The sequence below is a fragment of the Salvia splendens genome, chromosome 20 (assembly GCF_004379255.2).
Source record: "Salvia splendens isolate huo1 chromosome 20, SspV2, whole genome shotgun sequence".
Lineage (NCBI taxonomy): Eukaryota > Viridiplantae > Streptophyta > Magnoliopsida > Lamiales > Lamiaceae > Salvia > Salvia splendens.
The window spans coordinates 9,017,333-9,037,171 of NC_056051.1; positions in this window are offsets into that span (position 1 = coordinate 9,017,333).

Here is a 19,839-nt window from a genome sequence, read left to right on the forward strand (position 1 = left end):
TTAGAAAGTACTTTCAAATAAGGCAGCGGAAAACAAGTATCTAGGGAGAGTCATAGGACGACGCCCATGTATGAAGACACGACGCATCCGGGAATTCCTAAGGCTCAACTCAACATCCGCCGCAACATCACTGCTCAACCTGCACATTTTAAAAGAAATGCAGGGATGAGTACTTAATATACTCAGCGGGCTCATGCCGAAAACATTTGATAAAAGATATGTCATCCACAACATAGTGAACTCGAGTTTTACGTTTAGAAAAGAAATATCATCGAGTATCACAAAAATAGTTTCATAGTCTGGCCAGATAATAAATCTCACCACTTTCTCAATAATCCAACAATCACATCATCTTTCCATAGTGCGACAAAAGTGTGGCCACACTATTTGCCCACGAGACCGGCCGACTAGCAAGGACGCTCCCGATCCCACCGGTGTACACAGCCTGATAGGGTTTGCGGCCCTACTCAGACCCAAATTCGTTTCACACATAGCCCTATAGCCTACTGGAGCAAGCTCAAACGAACTAGGCATCAGACAACAATCTCAACATCAAAACAATCATGGCATGACATAACACTTTAAACCACCCTTATAACTCTGTAATCATACTTTTGAAAAAGTAAAAGAGTTTAGTAAAAGAAAGCCCACCTCGCTTGCTTATACACACAATTCACAACTTTAATGCAACCCTTGCTCTTCGTACCCACGTACGCACAACAACCCTTGTCAACACCATAACACAATCAGTTTTTTCATCAACACATTTATCATCCATGCCCTATCGTTCTTTTCATCGTTTTTCTTTTATTGCCCATCCCAAACATTCACCATTATAAACAAAACGAACACTCTAGCATACAACAACGTACAACACATAGACACATCATAGGATATGTTCCTTATTCACACATGTATCATGTAATTCACTCAAAACTTGTCAACAAAGCTCATTTCAACAAAACCAGAATATGGCAGAATAGCGCAGTCTTTTTGTAAAAATCATTAAAATTCCATCCGACATCATATAACCCTAAACTTTGGTCACCACACAGTAGACACATAAGGGTTTATTCAGTTAAAATTTCACACCAAAATCATGTGTTTTGATCAGCCAAAACAAAAACGAAGCTAACTGGACGGAACACACAATTCTGGCAGTACTTCGATTGAAAAATTCATTATACATTCATCCGTCGTCAAAAGAAGCTGAAATTTTGACACAACATAGAAGACATCTAAACCTTCATCCAGGTAAAATTCATGTCAAAATAAGATCGTTTGATTGGTCAAAAACTCGTCGGAACCTACTGTCCGAACACAACAGTTTTCCTGCTCAACATTCACAAACACTAGTTTGTCTATCATACATTCACACAAACATATTCATGCTTCAAAAAGAGATTACACCCATGCTTTCATAATCACACATAACATTCACCAATGATTCAACCACACACTTACACACACACAAACATACACGCACACGCATAAACATTCTTGTGCAACCATCCTTCCCAACCAAATAATTCTTAGATTTACGATTCTCCACTCACTATATGCATGAGGGGTTCAAAAATTATGGATTCAATGGGAAGAATGAGAGGGATGAATCAAAGTATACCTTTCCCGTGAAAAACAATCGGTAGGAATGACGAATGATGCGATTCTTCGATGAATCTTGAGTTTCCAACTCCAAAACGAAGTAAAAACAAGGAATTGGTGAAGGATTTGTTGAGAGGGAGAAGAGAGGGAGGGAGGCATGAAAATGAGGGGTTAGGGTTAGGGTTTTTTTTCAATTTATAGTCTAGGATTAATCCCACAATTAAATAAAATAATAAAAATTGTGGGAGAATAAAATAGAAGTCAATGAATAAATCTCACAATTTAAATGAAAATAGGCGTGTAGTGTGGGGGAAAGGGTTTTCGAAATTATGCTATTTAATTAGCATAGAAATTGATTTGGTATTTAATTGGAGAGAAATATACTCACAAATTAGGTAGAAAGATATTGAGCATCCCATAAATAAGGTAACAAAATAATCCAAGAATTCTCCAAGTAGGAAAATGGGGGGCGGGGGCGTGTAAAATAAGGAGTAGTCAAAGGAAATATTTAAATCCTCCAATTAAGTAGGAATACGATTTAAATTTGGTAATTTTTTGTGGGAAAGACTCCCATAAAATAGGTAACAATTAATTTAATCCCACAAGGAAAATGAAAGATATATGGGGCGAAAATTATATGGTCTTAAAGATGGAAAGAGTCAAATCCTAATTAAAGTAGGATGTGGAGAGATTTAATTGGATTTTAATTCAAGGAAGAAAATAAACAAAGTACCAATTAAATCTGCAAAATAATTCTTTCTCCTAAACAATAGGAGATTTTCGAAAATCCCAAGGAATGGGGCAAGGGTCTAAAATTATGTAGAATAAATTAGGGGTATTTTGGTTTTGGATTTAATTTGGATAAATATCCCAAAATAATTATTTAAATCCAAGAAATAAAATTTTATTTCTAATAAGTAAGAGGGCCAAAAATTCCAACAAAAATGGCTAGAACAAATATGCATGATTCCATTTAATTTAATCCACACATTGGAACATAATTTACCCTTATTCCACATATCTCACAACAACTTATTTCACATAATTAACTCAATTATCTAGAACAATTAAATTTCCTAAAAGAAATTCTCATTCAACATCCACATTAATGAAAACAAAAGTTGCAAATTTTTCGGGGTGCTACATCCTTCCCCTTTTAATAGAAATTTTGTCCCGAAATTTGGTCGTCTCACAAAAACAATTTGGGGTACTTTTCTTTGATCCTATCTTCTAACTCCCACGTGGCTTCCTCGGGACCATGGTGTTTCCGCAATACCTTCACTGATGCTATTGACTTGTTTTGTAACTCTTGCACCTTTCGATCTAGGATTGCTTCGGGTCTCTCCTCGTAGCTCATGTCGGGTGTCAGGAAAACTTCTTCTTGATGAATCACATGCTTGGGATCAAACATGTACTTGCGCAACTGCGACACATGGAACACGTTGTACACATTCTCAAAACTAGGCGGTAATGCCAGGCGATACGCTACAGGACCTACTTCATCAATTATCTCGTACGGCCCTAGAAAACGTGGTTTCAATTTTCCCTTCACTCCAAACCTCACAACTCCTCTCGTCGGGGATACTTTCAAGAACACTTTGTCACCAACACCGAATTTGATCTCCGTTCGGTGCACGTCGGCATACGACTTCTGCCTATCTTGAGCTTCTTTGATCCTTGCACGGATTTGATGCACAATTTCGGTCATCGTCGCTTGATAGCTATTGTTGTAGGCGAATTCAACCAATGGCAGAACAATTTCCCAACTTTCTCCTCAGTCTAGGACAACGGCTCACAGCATATCTTCAAGTGTTAGGATCGTCCTCTCCGACTGCCCGTTAGATTGCGGGTGATAAGTAGTGCTAAAGTTCAATTTCATGCCTAGTTCCCATTGCAAACTCATCCAAAAATTTTGACGTGAACTTCGTATCGCGATCAGATACAATGGTCTTTGGCACTCCATGCAAACGTACAATCTCACTCACGTAGAGTTTAGCTAATTTCTCTGATCCATTGGTAATCCTAATCGGTAAGAAGTGCGCGCTTTTAGTGAGTCGATCGATGATCACCCAAATCGCAGTGATCCCCTTTTGTGAGTTTGATAAACCCGTCACGAAGTCCATGGCTAAATGCTCCCACTTCCATTCGGGAATTTCGAGTGGTTGCAATTTCCCATATGGTCGTTGGTGTAAGGCCTTCACTTGTTGACATGCTAGACATGTTCCACAAACGATGCTACATCACCTTTCTTTACATTCCACCAAAAACGTTGCTTCAAGTCTCGATACATCTTCGTGTGCTTCACTTAAAATCTCATCTTTCAGCGCCTCGTCGTTTGGCACACACAATCGTCCATCGAATGTCAGAGCGTTATCCGACTGCTCACGAAAGTGGTCATGTTTCTCGGTTCTCACCTTCGCACGTGTCTCTTCCAACTCATCATCACGTCGTTGAGCTTCTATGATCTTGGTTCTTAAGTCTGGCTCAATTACAAGCGTCGCTATTCTTCCTCCTACTGTTTCGAGCGCTTTCACTATCTCCAATTGCATCCTATCGAAATCACGGATCAACGCTTCCTCTTGAGTTAGAAAAGAAGCCGGTTGTGGTTGGTTCTTCTTACTCAAAGCATCGGCTACCACATTCGCCTTGCCCGGATGATAGTGAATACCGCAGTCATAATCCTTCACGATCTCTAGCCAACGTCGTTATCGCATGTTTAGTTCCTTTTGTTCGAAGAAGTACTTGAGACTCTTTTGATCCGTAAAAATCTCGCATCTCACTCCATAGAGATGATGTCTCCAAATCTTTAGTGCGTGCACTACTGCTGCTAGCTCCAAGTCATGAGTCGGAAAGTTCAGCTCGTTCAGTCTCAATTGCCGGGAAGCATACGCTATCACCTTCCCATCTTACATCAATACGCATCTAAGTCCTACTTTCAACGCGTCAGTGTAGACGGCGAAGTCCTTGTCGGTTTCCGGCACCGCTGGGACTGGTGTTGTGGTCAATTTCTCTTTCAACTGTTGGAAACTCGCCTCGCATTCCGGCGTCCAAACTACTTTGATTCCCTTCTTCAACGGTTGCATCATCGGTCTCGCAATTTTAGAGAATCCCTCGATGAAGAGCCGGTAGTATCCCGCCAATCCCAAGAAACTGCGGATTTCACTCGGCGATTTCCAGTTTTGCACCGCCTCGACCTTCGCTGGGTCCACTTGAATTCCATCTGCCGTCACTATATGACCAAGAAAGTTCACTTTATTCAACCAAAACTCACATTTACTAAACTTGGCATACAACTTTTCCTTTCGCAAAGTTTCCAACACGGTTCGCAGGTGCCATCCATGCTCCTCCTCGTTCTTCGAGTACACCAACACGTCATCGATGAAGACTAGCTCGAATTTGTCAAGATACTCATGGAAAACTCGGTTTATCAAGTCCATGAAAACTGCCGGGGCGTTAGTCAGTCCAAAAGGCATCACGACAAATTCATAATGGCCATAACGAGTGCGAAAAGCAGTCTTAGGCACATCCTCTTGTCGGACCTTTAGTTGGTGATATCCCGACCTCAAGTCCATCTTTGAAAATATTCCAGCTCCTCGAAGTTGATCAAATAAATCATCAATTCTGGGCAGAGGGTACTTATTCTTCAAGGTCAACTTGTTGAGCTCACGATAGTCGATGCACATCCTCATCATTCCATCCTTCTTCTTCACGAATAACATAGGCGCTCCCCACGGTGACACACTAGGTCGAATGAATCCCAAATCTAGTAGTTCTTGCAACTGAATCTTCAATTCAGCTAATTCCTTAGGGGCCATTCGGTAAGGTGCTTTCGATACTGGCGCTGATCCAGTTTCCAAATCAATGGTAAACTCTACTTACCTGTCAGGCGGCGGTTGAAAAGCCTATCCGGAGCTAGAGGGTGTGTTCTACTGTTCTAGGTCGAGCTACTAAGTCCAATGAATCCACTAGATCACTAGGTCTAGGAACTCAAGGGAATATAGAAGACTCAGTAGTTGGACACACAAGCTCGTGTTTCAAAGATCCCTCAACCCGTTATACTATAGATTAGTATAGAGAAGTAGGGGTCGATCCCACGAAGATAGACGCGTAAGAAAGCATCTAGAGACCTTGGTTTAAAAAGCGGCTGCTGCCACGCAAATTGGGTTGAGGTTGACTACTATTAGACCTAGGCATAAAATCAAACACTAGACCTAGGAAACTGTAAACGTCATGCTGACATCGAACATTCTCATGACTTCGAAATAACCAACTACCTTTCTAGACTTAGCATCCAACTTCCTAATTCAACTAAACAGAAAGCGAATAAAAGTGTGGACCAACTTCCAGAAATATCAAGTACGGAAGAAAAGTTGCAACTAATTAACTAAGGATTTTACTAACAGCAACACGCATCTCATCAACTGAATTAAACACGAACATGAAGAAAAAAGAGCATGTATCTAGATTCGAACAAAATATAGAAATTCAGACGTCAGAAACTTGCAAACAGCCGGAAATAAAACAAATCTTCATATACTAGATGGAATGAAAAGAAAACTCGAAAGCTAGGCATAAATCTCGATCACTCTGTTTCAGATCCAAACGTCGGATGCTTAACCCACTCTGGATCCAAGCAATCCGAACCCAACAACAACCTGATTCAACTCCATAGTCTCATATTCAACAAATCTGCTCCAATTAACGCTAGATTCCAATGATTTTACTCAAACTCAACCACCAACATGAAATTCAGACATCCAACTCAGCGATCGCAACAAACTCAAAATGATAAACTTCCATAATCGAAATCAACATCAGCTCAAACACAAAAAATAGAAATTGCATAAACTACGGAAATTCAACAGCAAACAGTGCCGAGCTTCGAACGGCGAAGCTCGGTGAAATTCACGACGGTAAAGTAAAATGAAAGCGATTAAAGTGTATCTTCGCCCTCCGCGAGGACGGTGTTGCCCAACTATGGACTAGCAAAGTAAAACCCAGACCCCTACAATTTCCCGATAAAACCCAAGAGTATGTAGAAGAGAGTGAGCTAGAGCAACAATCTGGTCATCTAGCCTCCACCGAGAAGGTTTTTTCTGATTGCATGCTTTATTCTTTATATAGGTGCAGACATAATCTTCTAGAAGCCTTCGTAGAAATCTCCATTCTACCCTTCAGCCCCTTGATTTCCTCCGTCTTGTAATTTTTCTTCAAATTGCTCACTTATTCGCCAGTTTCCTTGGACCATGCAATTGTCCTTCTATATTCCTGGATCTGGCGAAAACCTTCTACATACCTGGCTTAAAACATATGTTAGACCCCGCAAATGAATGAGTTTCACCCATATATCTATGCATGAAATTAGCCTTATCAAACTGCTCACACTTAAACCATACTTGTCCTCAAGTATAAAGACAAGAAAAAGAAATAAGGCGAATTTCAATGCATGATTATCCTATGACCAACTCTTAAAAACAAAAAACACTCCTAGACGTAGACATAAAACAGACTCAAAAAGAGAAAACAAACACTTAAAGAATAACACGAAGAAAAACACATAGTCATGAACCAGCTTCAATTTTAGGCAGCCGTCCCCGCAAGTTTAAGGTCAATCCGATCGTCTGCAGTCTCCAAATCCTCCCCTTCACCTTCTTTTACCTAGTCGGTCTGTCAATTCGTCCAGATAGCCTATTGACTTCCCACTTATTGGATTCACTCGATCACTCATTCCTCACCAAAGATATTAGGATCGAATCGCTCTTAAGTTAATGTTACACCACTTATGCATCGGGTTATGAGAGTTTCTCCTTCCTATAGTCCTCCTTTCTTTTTCCTTTTAATTCCTGGGTCAGGTTACTATTGCTTCCTGCCCTTAGGTATCTTTTTCTTTTATTCCCCCCTTTTTATATTTTCCCCTGGACTTCGTCCAGCTTATACCTCCGATTCTTTTATTTTATTTCTCCCCTGGACTTCGTCCAGCTTATACCTCCTTTTCCTGGACTTCGTCCAGCTTATACCTCCTCTTCCTGGACTTTGTCCAGCTTATACCTCCAGAAACCCCCTTTTTTTCTTTTTCTCCTTCATACTCTACTCCCTAAGCATCAAGTGGTAGCCCCCATTTTTTTACAAGTCAGCTCTCAATGTATAGGCTTATAACTCACTCTTAAAGTGGGGCTTCACAACTAGCTTATCTAAGGCATCTTCTATCGTCCTTACTTCATTCAGACCGCATTCAGCTTATTAAGGGAAAAAGGCATCAAAGTTGAAATGCATCCTATCTTCAATTGCTCTTACTAAAGGGATCTTGCCTTATTATATCCACTAGCTCATGCGATACATAAAAAAAACTGAACCTAGAGACACCTATAAGACTCCTTCCCCCTCCCACTTCACTCAAACTTGTCCCCAAGCTATCCCAGTGAAGGGGGGAAACAGGGAAGTACAAAACAGACTACTACGAAACACATAACCAGCAAAACGCACACTCAAAACAAACTTCTCACACTTGGACCGAGCACCTGGCTAAGTGGAAGAAATTCTAACAAAACAAAAACCACAACATGCTTGAAAAGAAACACAAACTTCTCACACTTAGACCAAAGATTGGGCTAAAGTGGGAGAAGACAAGTATAAGCGCAGACAAATATATACAGAGCATACCGGAAAAAAAAACACACAACATAAACATCAAACAAACAAACATAAGACTGGAAAAAAATAAAAGAGAAAAACTAAAAGTAAATTTACTTGGTCAAGGGGGGTTCATTTTGGCTTTTGGCTCCCTCGGGAGCCAACCTGCAGTGGAATGTATGGGCGGGTTACTTTTGTTTTCTTTCTTGCCGGCGACTCCGGCTTATCTGTCTCCTTCTCACTTGAACTGAACACTGTCTTCTTAACTGAAATGGGCTTTGAGGCAGACGGGGCGGTCAAGGGCTTTGACGATGGTGGGGGATACTGGGGAGTTGAACTTCCTGGCCCTGGCTGGGTAGGCATGTGGCTAGGCCCAGCAGGCAATTTCGTCTGCGGCTCAGCAAAGTTCTCCTTCAGCCATTTCATCATCATCATCATTAACTGAACGGCCTCCGCCATCCGATCATTTTGCGTAGAGGACTTCCCCACCATGACAGTGACGCGCCCCTTGAGGGCCTGCATCTCTTCCCTGACTCCACCGAGCTCTGTCCGTATCCCGGCCATTTCTTTCCTGGCGTCGCCGAGTTCCTTGCTCATCACACCCATTACCTTTCTGAATTCACCCAATTCTTTGTGCATCACACTCACTTCTACTTTCATTTCCTCCACATCTATACGAGCTTTCGACTCACCAACATCCTGCTCTAGCTTGACCTGGGGCTCCAACCTGCCAACTTCGTAGAAACAAACATCTTTCCCATGCATGTACAACAACCCTTTGTTGAAGAAGTAGTCTACGTTGCAAACCTCCGGGGGCTAACACATATCTATCTTGGGGGCAGATTTTGCGATCTTCATTATCGTGTTGCGTTGAAGATAAGCCCCCAAAAGGTGACATGTATACATATGACGGGAAGGGTTCGCGGCCATTTGATGACACGCCTGGGCTAGCCAGTAGCCCAAGTGCACTTTGACGTCCTTGGCCATACACCAAGTAAAGTAGAGATCTGTCGTAGTCAAGGCAGAGTTGGCTGTCCCCATAAGATTATAGCTGATAAAGGTCTGAGCAAAGCGAAGAATCCGTTTGTCGATATGAAACGCCTTCGAATAACTAGTTTTGAACTGGCCCACCTTAGGATGGGTCACGAACTCCCAGGCTGTTTGAGGCTTGAATTCGGGCGTGCACTTAGGAGGGCCGACCATCCGGTCGTTCCAGATTCCCTCATAATCATCCTTGCGAGTAAACAGTCCCATTCGGAGAGACCATTCCCGGATACTCATCTCATGTTCTTCTGTGAACAGACGGAAAGTGATCGCGTCTGCATCCACATATGTAGTAGACTTCAATCGGAAGGTAGAGAAAAACTCACTCGCTAGGGCAGTCGGTACTTCCGCAGTGCTATGCTTTAACAGCCAGTCAAACCCGATAGCCTCGATGTATTACCGGAATTCCGCATCACAGTCTATCTCCTTCAGTTCCTCGAGATCATAACATTTCCCCTATTTAGCAAGCTTACCCATGCTGCACCGTTCCTTATAAGTCGCCGCCCGCTTGGGATCAGCGAACTTCCTCATCACGTCTAGCAATCCCTTCGTGATCCATACCTCCGCAGGCTCGAAGTTTAACTCCTCCTCTGGCTCTTCAAACCCAACCTCTTCAGATGCACTGGATTGGGCAGGGTTAACTGATTCCTTCGCGTATGGTACCTTTGCGGGATGAGGAAGTGAGGCTTCAACAGACTCGCCCCCAGCGAGTTTCTTCGACTTCTTGACCAAGGCAGGGGCTGCTTGTTTACCCTTCCTTTTCCTCTCCACCGCTTGGCGGTGCTCCTCCTCGGTGCTAGGTCCAGGAGAATCCATTTTCCTAGTTTCCTTAGCCGCTAGATCCAGTACTTCCCTACCAGTAGGATGAGCTGTATCATCTATCTCGTCCAACAGGCTTCGCCGAGCCTACTGCCTAGTTTCTCGTTTGTCCACCGGTGAATCTGTCCCTTCCGGAACATCTGTCAGATCCACCACTAGCTGCACCGGACCATCGACGGGTTCCGTTGTTTCTTCAGTAACGAGGCCAGCCACCTCCTCAGACAATTCAGGGGTTGCTCCCGCAAAGTAAATAGGGCTTTCCCCCTCCTCCAACCATTTTTCCACTAGGGCTTCCCCGCCCACAACCTGCACAGGGGTTTCCCCCTCCAAACCTTCGACAAGGGTTTTCCCTTCCAAACCTTCGACAAGGGTTTCCCCTTCTACTACTCCTATAAAAGAAACAGGGATTTCCCCCTCCAAAACTTCCACCAGAAATAACAGGGGCCTCCCCCTCAGCCTTTTCAGCCGGGGTTTCCCCCTCAGATAACCCGGCAGCAACAGCAGGGGTTTCCCCCTCAACCACAAACACCGACCTTTGGTCTCCGACTGCTAAATACTCTAACCCAACCGCCAGATCTGCCTCACCCCCTGTTTCTTCCGTCGCGTCCGTCATGCTGGTGGGCGGCTATGTTGTTGTCTGCAAAACGGCGTGCTGAGTCGCCGAGCTGTCTGGAATAGTGGGTGGTGGTGGTGGTGCTGGTGTTGAAGCGGTAGTTGCGGCGGATGGTGTGGTTTGCCCCATCATTGCTGTAACATGGCAAAGGCTTTCATCGCCTCTTCAGGACCGCTGAACTTCTGCATTAAGTCGGACATAAACGCTGCTGCACCGGCGTCGGCAGATGTGGCAGGTTTCCCGGCTTCCGATTTGTTGTCCATGACTTGAATCTGAAAAACACAAAAAAAACTTGGAAGAAAATTTTAATTAGGGTTTAAAAAATGTAGGTTTCGCGAGAGAGAGAGCTTTTGGGGATTTTTAGAGTGAGAGAGTGTTTGTTTTTAGAAATAAAGAATAAGGATGGAAAATAGTTATTAGATAGGAATGGGAACGGTTTGCAGGTAGTTGCAGACATGAGGTCAGCAACCGTACGCCTTCCCATAAAGTGTAAATTTGAAATTCGAATTGTACCGCTTCCCTCTCAAATTAAAACTCTCTGCCCCATGTAAACACTCTTCTCTGCCACACCACACTTAGAGAAAAACAACAAAAATGAAACCCCAGGTTCCCAAGTCAAGGATTTAAAATATGACAAAACAATTTCCCTAAGGAAATCTGGCATTCCGAAAATATTTTTGGAAAATTAGAATTTTTTTCTTTGTTTGGAAATTTTTTCATTTAGGAAAGCAATTAAATTATTTACACATTCAATTTGGTACTCTCGAGATTCCCTGGTTCAGTGAATAGATATAAACATCATCCCAATTTACCTGACCCAGGAATTCATCGAGAGCACTGCTTGCTAAACTAATTAGGCGATAATAGAGAGTGCGCGTAGTGGCATTTCCTCCACTACACACAACTCAGAATTATCCCTAAAAACCTTTACCCTATGACCATTAACAAGAAAGGGAGTACAGTTTGAGGTACTGCCCTGAATTTCCACAGCTCCGTTTGCTCGAAGGCCAACAACAGTGTATGGCCCTACCCATTTGGACTTTAGCTTCCTAGGCATCAGTTTGAGCCTAGATTGAAAAAGAAGTACCTTCTGCCTTACTTGGAGTTCCTTGACCCGGAGATTTTTATCGTGCCAGAGCCTTGTCTTCTCCTTGTACCACATTACGGACTCATATGACTCCAGTCTCAATTCTTCCAACTCTTGAAGTTGCAATTTTCTCTCTTCCTCACAAGACTGGGGTATCATGCTAATCTCCTTGACCGCCCAATATGCTCTGTGCTCCACTCATGCGGGCAGATGGCACATCTTGCCAAAAACCAACCTGTAGGGTGACATTCCAATAGGCGTTTTGTATGCTGTCCGGTAAGCCCACAATGCATCTCCTAGTCTCTTACTCCAGTCTTTCCTTGACGGATTCACCGTTTTTTCCAATATCTCCTTTATCTCCCTGTTGGAGATCTCGGCCTGTCCATTAGACTGAGGATGATACGGGGTAGAAAGCCTATGGTGGACCCCGTATTTCCTCATCAGAGCTTCTATTGTCCTATTACGGAAGTGCGTCCCTTGGTCAGAAATAATTGCGTGCGGCACCCCGTATCTATTAAAGATGTTGTGACTAAGGAACTTTGCCACTTCTTTGGCTTCGCAGGACGTGGTGGCCTTTGCTTCTATCCACTTCGAAACATAATCTACAGCCACAAGTATGTAAGTATTCCCATATGAAAATGGAAATGGACCCATGAAATCCATTCCCCAAACGTCGAAAATCTCACAAACAATCACTGGGAATTGCGGCATTTCATCTCTCTTCGAAATTCCTCCCGTCTGCTGGCATCTTTCACAGTTTTGGCAGAATTCGAAGGCATCCTTGTGTAACGTAGGCCAATAAAAGCCACTATATAACACCTTCCTTGCGGTTTTCCTCAGTCCAAAGTGACCTCCACAAGCTAGGGCATGGCAATGATTCAGCACATCCCTCTGTTCCCATTCTAGAATACACCTCCTTATTACTTGGTCGGCTCCCATTCTCCATAAATACGGGTCATCCTAAAAATAATATTTGGCTTCGCTTTTCAGTTTCATCTTCTGGGCCAGGGTAATTTCTTGCGAACTAGGTACTTCTCCAGTGACCAAATAGTTTGCTAGGTCTGCGAACCAAGGTTCGGCGTTTAGCTGGCACTTCCTTTTTTCAGAATCCCCTGGACCTATTACTTCCATTATCTCTTCCCATCTAATGGGTCTAGCAAAATTTACCATGTAATACAGATGCTCCTCCGGGAATGCATCAGGTATTGCTTCGTCAAGTCTCTCCTGGAAAATTCTACTCAAGTGGTCTGCCACTTTATTTTCTATCCCCTTCTTGTCTCTGACTTCCCAATCAAATTCCTGCAAGAGTAGAACCCAACGGATTAACCTTGGCTTGGATTCCTTCTTAGCCAGTAAGTACTTAATAGCTGCGTGATCAGTGAAAACTATCACCCTCGACCCCAGTAAGTATGGCCGGAACTTTTCAAAGGAATACACGACCTCCAGCATTTCCTTCTCCGTGTTGTCATAGATTTTCTGAGCTTGATTGAGTGTTTTCGATGCATAAAAAATCACATAGCTTTTCCCATCAATTCTTTGACCTAGCACTGCCCCTACTGCGTAATCACTTACGTCACACATTATTTCAAACGGTAAACTCCAGTCAGGCGCTCTAATAATAGGAGCAGAGACTAGTTTATCTTTCAATAGCTGAAAAGCTTCCTTGCACTTCTCATTGAAAACGAAATTCACATCATTATGCAACAGATGAGTTGAGTGGTTGGGCAATCTTTGAAAATTCCTTAATAAATCTTCTATAGAAACCCACATGCCCTAGGAATCCCATCGATCTTTGTTGGGTCCACCTGATTCGTAGGGTAAGGCAGCTTTGAAATCACGTCGATCTTTGTTTGGTCCACCTGTATGCCCTTCTCTGAGACAACATGCCCCAAGACGATTCCCTTGGGTACCATGAAGTGACATTTTTCAAAATTGAGGACTAAATTCTTCTCCTGACATCTCCTCAACACTATATCCAAGCTTGCTAAACAGGAGTCAAAAGAATTCCCATATATAGTGAAGTCGTCCATAAAAATCTCCATACAATCCTCCAGCAGATCCGAGAAGATACTCATCATACACCGTTGAAAAGTGTCTGGCGCATTGCACAACCCAAACGACATCCTTCTATAACCATACGTGCCAAAAGGGCAAGTAAATGTAGTCTTCTTTTGATCTTCGGGATTTACATAGATCTGGAAGTATCCACTATATCCATCAAAGAAGCAGAAATATTGCTTACCTGCCAACCTTTCCAGCATCTGATCGATGAAAGGCAGCGGAAAATGATCCTTCCTGGTTGCTTCATTTAACTTTCTATAATCAATGCACATCCTCCACCCAGTAACAAGTCGAGTGGGAACCAATTCATTCTTATCATTCTTGACTACCTGAATCCCTAACTTTTTAGGTACCATATGGACCGGACTAAGCCACTCACTATCAGGTATGGAGTAAATGATTCCTAGCGAAAGCAGCTTCAAAACTTCCTTCAGAACTTCCTCTCTCATGTTCGGATTTAGCTTGCGTTGTGGGTCTCTACAGGCCTTCGCACCTTCCTGTAGCCTAATGTGGTGCATGCAAAGATCAGGACTGATCCCTACTAGGTCTGAGAGAGTCCATCCTATTGGCTTCTTATTCCTTCTGATCACCTCCAGTAACTCCCTTTCCTGTTCCTCATTCAAGTTGCTGTTGATGATTACTGGAAATGTCTCATTCGCTTCTAGATAAGCATACTTAAGTTCCGGTGGAAGCGTTTTTAATTCCTTCTTAGGAGCACTTGTTTCCCGGGGAAATGTCTCATTCGCTTTTAGATAAGCATACTTCAGTTTTCATTCCCTTCCCAGACCTGGGAGTAGTTTCCATACTAGCCACATGAGCTGATCCTCTTGACCTAGCTGACTTCGGATTCGTACAAAACTCTGAAATAGCTTCGCCAACTCCTCTTCTGTCAAATCTTTTGTGTTCATTGCCTCGCACCATCCAGCTACCTCTCTGTCAATACAGTGACTTAATTCTGAATTAACCACCTGCTCCTGCATCAACTCAGTCTCAAGATATTCCTGGACCAGGGGGTTAATAACATCGATAGCATGCAAATTTTCAACAACTAAAGGTTTCTTCATTGCTTCATCGATGCTAAATGTATATTTCTCCCTATTATAGTCCAGGCATATGGTCCCATCAAAAACATCAATTATGGTCTTAGCGGTACGGAGAAAAGGTCTTCCTAGAAGCACACCGCTAGACTCAACAGATTCATTATCACTCATTTTAATAACATGGAAATCGGCCGGATACAGAAAATCATGCACTTTGACAATAACATTTTCTAAAACTCCCTCTGGACAAATGCACGACCGATCCACCAATTGGATTACCACCTTTGTATCTACCATCCCTACTCCTACCAGCTTCTTGTATATGGAAAACGGTAAAACATTTATCGATGCCCCTAAATCACACATAGCATGCTCAATTCTGACATCCCCGATTGAAATGGGTAAGGTGAACATACCTGGGTCAGTGCATTTTGATGGTATCCTTCGCTTCTGAATTACTGCTGACACATTTTCTCCAATTAGAATCTTCCCATTGGGTTTGGTCTTCCCAGCTATGAACTCCTTAATGACCTTGCTGAATACCGGCAATTTCAGAGCCTGCAAGAATGGTAAGTTAATCTCCAACCTTCCAAAGTTCATCCTTCTTCTTCTTAGCTTCTCCTCAGTGCGGGAACGGTTTCACTTGTTTCTCTGCACCTGTAGAACCTCCAGCCGAAAACTCATCAGTTCATTTTCTTGCTACCTCATTCTCCACTTCTGGCTCTGGGTCTAGAAAAAATGGTTCAGCCACACTTGGTAAAGGTTTCTCCAAATCACCTTCCTGAAGGTCATCTATATTCCTAGAACCCACTGCTTCCACATCCTCAGACTCAGAAATTAGATCCTTCCTTACATTGCCCTTCACGGAAGGCGTTTCTTCCTCCTTCCTCATCGCTGGACCTTCATAACCTCGGCCAGATCGCAAAGTGATTTGACTGATGTTAGCTCTATCTAGCGGCCTTACTGAGGCAGGAAAATTCCAACAATTTGAAGGGACCGAAAATTCCAACTAAAATGGCTAGGACAACATGCATGATCCCTTTTAATTAATTTCCCACGTTGGAAAAATATAGTACATTATTCCACATAACTCACAACAATTAAAACTCGCATTGCTAACTCAACCACATATAAATTTAATTCCATAAATGATATTCCAAATTCAACAACCACATTAATGAGAACAAAAGTCGCAAATTTTCGGGGTGCTACAGCTAACGGCGTTCTTTCTAGTTCATCTCCTCCCTCCCGGCTCTTCTGTTCCGTTCTTCTCCTCTCTTCACATTCCCCTGAGTCAGAGTCGTAATAGGCGGAGATGGGGTCAACTTCCATCGAGTTGCTTTGTTCTTGAGTCGGGGAGGTTTCCTAGGGCTCTGATGGTATGGCCGCCGAGGGAGATTCCCGTTCTGGATGGGTTGTCGAGGAGGTCGGAATGGAAGTGGGTGGTTGTACTGTGGGTTGCACATTCGGTTCTGCTGCAGGTACTGCTGGGGTTTCTCCGGTCACGCCCCCTTGTCTACCGATTCGGCTAAAATTTGCCAACTCAGCCTCCCAGTCTCTATGCGGGTCTTGTTGTCGAAGGAACTCCGCCATTATGTCCAAAGAAAACATCACCGGAGCCTGAGGGTTCGGCTCCTGCGGTTGCGGGTTCGGCGGCCGTTCTTCCTGTGGCGGATGCGATCCTGGGGTTTCTTTCCTTCGTGTTGAAGGGGTTTTCGCACCGGTTTATTTCTTTGCCCATTTCTTTTTTTCCATGGCTAAAATCAGTGGTTTCTGGTGGTAATGCGGTGTTGGTTTTTGCGGATGATGGCGGAAAAAAAAAATTTGGAAGAGAGAATTCGCAGGTGAGGGTTTCTGTGAGATGAAGGGGAATGGTTGGAATATGAGAGTAGAATGGGTAGTTGAGGGTTTGTAACCGGCTATGAGCGGTTTCTAGGTTGGGGTCGATTCGCGTGGGAGGCGGTTGAGAGTGCTGCTCCCTGATTGGACGTCGCTTGTCCTTTCTCTGCACACGCGCCCTCCCAGTCGCCGTTCGCCTGCAAACCTGCAACAAACCCCAATTCAAATTCCGTCCCTTAATGATTTTCCCCCTATAATTTCCCAGATTAGTAACAAAGTAAAAAAAACACTTAAATAAAATTGAGAGTTTCACCAAAATGGTAGTCTGGCGGTCAGTACGTACTCCCAATTAAATATTTGAGGTCCGAAAAATATTTTTAGGTTTTTTTAAAGATTAACGCATGAAAAGAAATTAAATTGACTACCACGTATTTACAATAGTTACATCTTCCCTTAGGAAATTTGGAATTCTACTTGGCCAACGTATGCAAATCATGCTAAAGGAAGCTAGCCAGTGGAACTCCAAATTCCTATCCTACCGGTCAGTATGCAACCTTAACATGTGATTGCAGTGGGATCTCATCCAATACACCCACATCACTATTCTCCCTAAACACTTTCAGCCTATGTCCATTTACGATAAAAGGTTCAGAGTTAGGAATACTCCATGAAATCTCCACTGCTCTATTAGAACGGAGTGCGGTTATGACATAAGGTCCTGCCCACTTTGACTAGAGCTTTCCAGGCATTAGCTTCAATCTCGACTGGAAGAGTAGTACTTTCTGGCCAACATGGAGTTCCTTGGTCCTTAGATTTCTGTCGTGCCACAATTTGGTTCTCTCCTTATACCACATGGGTGAATCGAACGACTCTAATCTAAGTTCCTCCAACTCATGTAGCTGCAGCTTCCTTTCCTCTTCACAGGCCCTGGCATCCATATTAACTTTCTGTACTGCCCAATATGCTCGTTGCTCGATCCCTACTGGTAAATGGCACATTTTTCCAAAAATGATCCGATACGGGGACATTCCTATGGGAGTTTTGTAAGCTGTCCGATATGCTCACAGAGCATCCTCTAACCCTACACTCCAGTCCTTCCTAGTAGGGTTGACCGTTTTCTCCAGGATCTTCTTTATCTCTTGGTTAGAGATCTCCGCTTGACCGTTTGCTTGAGGGTGGTAGGGGCTAGAAAACCTATGGTGCACACCGTACTTCTTCATCAAGGCTTTGATAGTTCGGTTACAAAAATGGGTTCCCTGATCAGATATGATGGCCCTTGGTACTCCGAACCGATTGAAAATATTACTCTTGAGAAATTTGGCTACCTCCTTCGCCTCACACGTACTTGTGGCCTTGGCTTCTACTCACTTGGAGACGTAGTCTACTACGACTAAGATATACAAGTTCTCATAAGATGAGGGAAAAGGACCCATGAAGTCCATCCCCCATATGTCGAACAGCTCACAAACAATGACCGAGACTTGTGGCATTTCATCTCGTGCAGAGATCCCACCGGTCAGTTGACAACGCTCACAACTTCTACAGAATTCGTAGGCATCTCTGTTGAGGGTTGGCCAATAAAAACCGCTGTCCAGAATCTTCCTTGCCGTCTTCTTGGGACCGAAATGTCCTCCACATGCCAAGGAGTGGCAATGTATTAGCACGTCCCTCTGCTCCCTGTTAGGAACACATCTTCTTATCACTTGATCGGCTCCTACCCTACAAAGGTATGGGTCATCCCAAAAGTAGTATTTTGCTTCACTTTTGATCTTCATTCTTTAAGCTTTGGTGGCGTTCGGCACTTCTAGAAGCTCTCCTGAAACTAAGTAGTTGGTAAGGTCCGCATACCATGGCTCCTGTCCTACTTTTTCTTTTCCTTTTTCTGTCACATCCTGGTCAATAAGCTTCATCACTTCTTCCCAGTCAATTTTTCTAGAGACGAAAATCACTTCACACAAGTGTTCCTCAGGGAATCGATCTCGTACTTCCTCGCTGCTCCCATCTTGCACTATCCTGCTCAAATGATCCGCAACTTTGTTTTCGACCCCTTTCTTGTCTTCTACCTCCCAATCGAACTCTTGTAACAGGAGTACCCATCGGATCAAGTGGGGTTTGGATTCTTTCTTGGTAACTAGATACTTAATGGTTGCATGGTCAGTATAAACGATGACCTTGGATCCCAACAAGTACTGCCGAAACTTCTCGAATGAATACACCACGGCCAGCATCTCCTTCCTAGTGGTATCATAATTCCTTTGAGCTTGATTCAAAGTTTTAGACGCATAGAAAATTACATACCTTTTCCCGTCGATCTTCTGACCCAGAACAGCTCCCACCGCGTAATCGCTGGCATCACACATCACTTCGAACAGATGATCCCAGTCAGGAGCCCGAATAATTGGTGTAGATACCAGCTTTTCTTTGAGGAGGTTGAAAGCAGTCTTGCACTGTTCATCAAAATTGAATTCCACTTCGTTTTGAAGAAGTCTGGTAAGGGGATGGGCGATTTTGGCGAAGTCTTTTATAAATCATCGATAAAATCCTGCATGCCCTAGAAAACCCCTTATTTCCTTCTGGGCAGTAGGGAAAGGTAGTTTGGAAATGACCTTCACTTTGGCTTGATCCACCTGGATTCCTCTCTATGACACCACATGCCCTAGGACGATGCCCTCTGTGACCATGAAATGACACTTCTCAAAATTCAAGACTAGGCTCTTTGCTTGACACCTCTCCAGAACTACGTCCAAGTGATGAAGGCATGAGTCGAAGGAGTCTCCGTAGACTGTAAAGTCATCAATGAATATTTCTATGCACTCCTCGATCAGATCGGAAAATATGCTCATCATGCATCGTTGGAATGTTCCCGGAGCGTTGCAAAGACCGAACGGCATGCGTCTGTATGCGTAGGTTCCAAATGGACAGGTGAAGGTGGTCTTATCCTGATATTCAAGGTCCACGTAGATTTGAAAATACCCGCTGTACCCATCCAAAAAACAAAAGTACTTCTTCCCCGCCAGTCACTCCAACATCTGATCGATGAACGGTAGGGGGAAGTGGTCTTTCCTGGTTGCGGCGTTCAACTTGCGGTAGTCTATGCATAT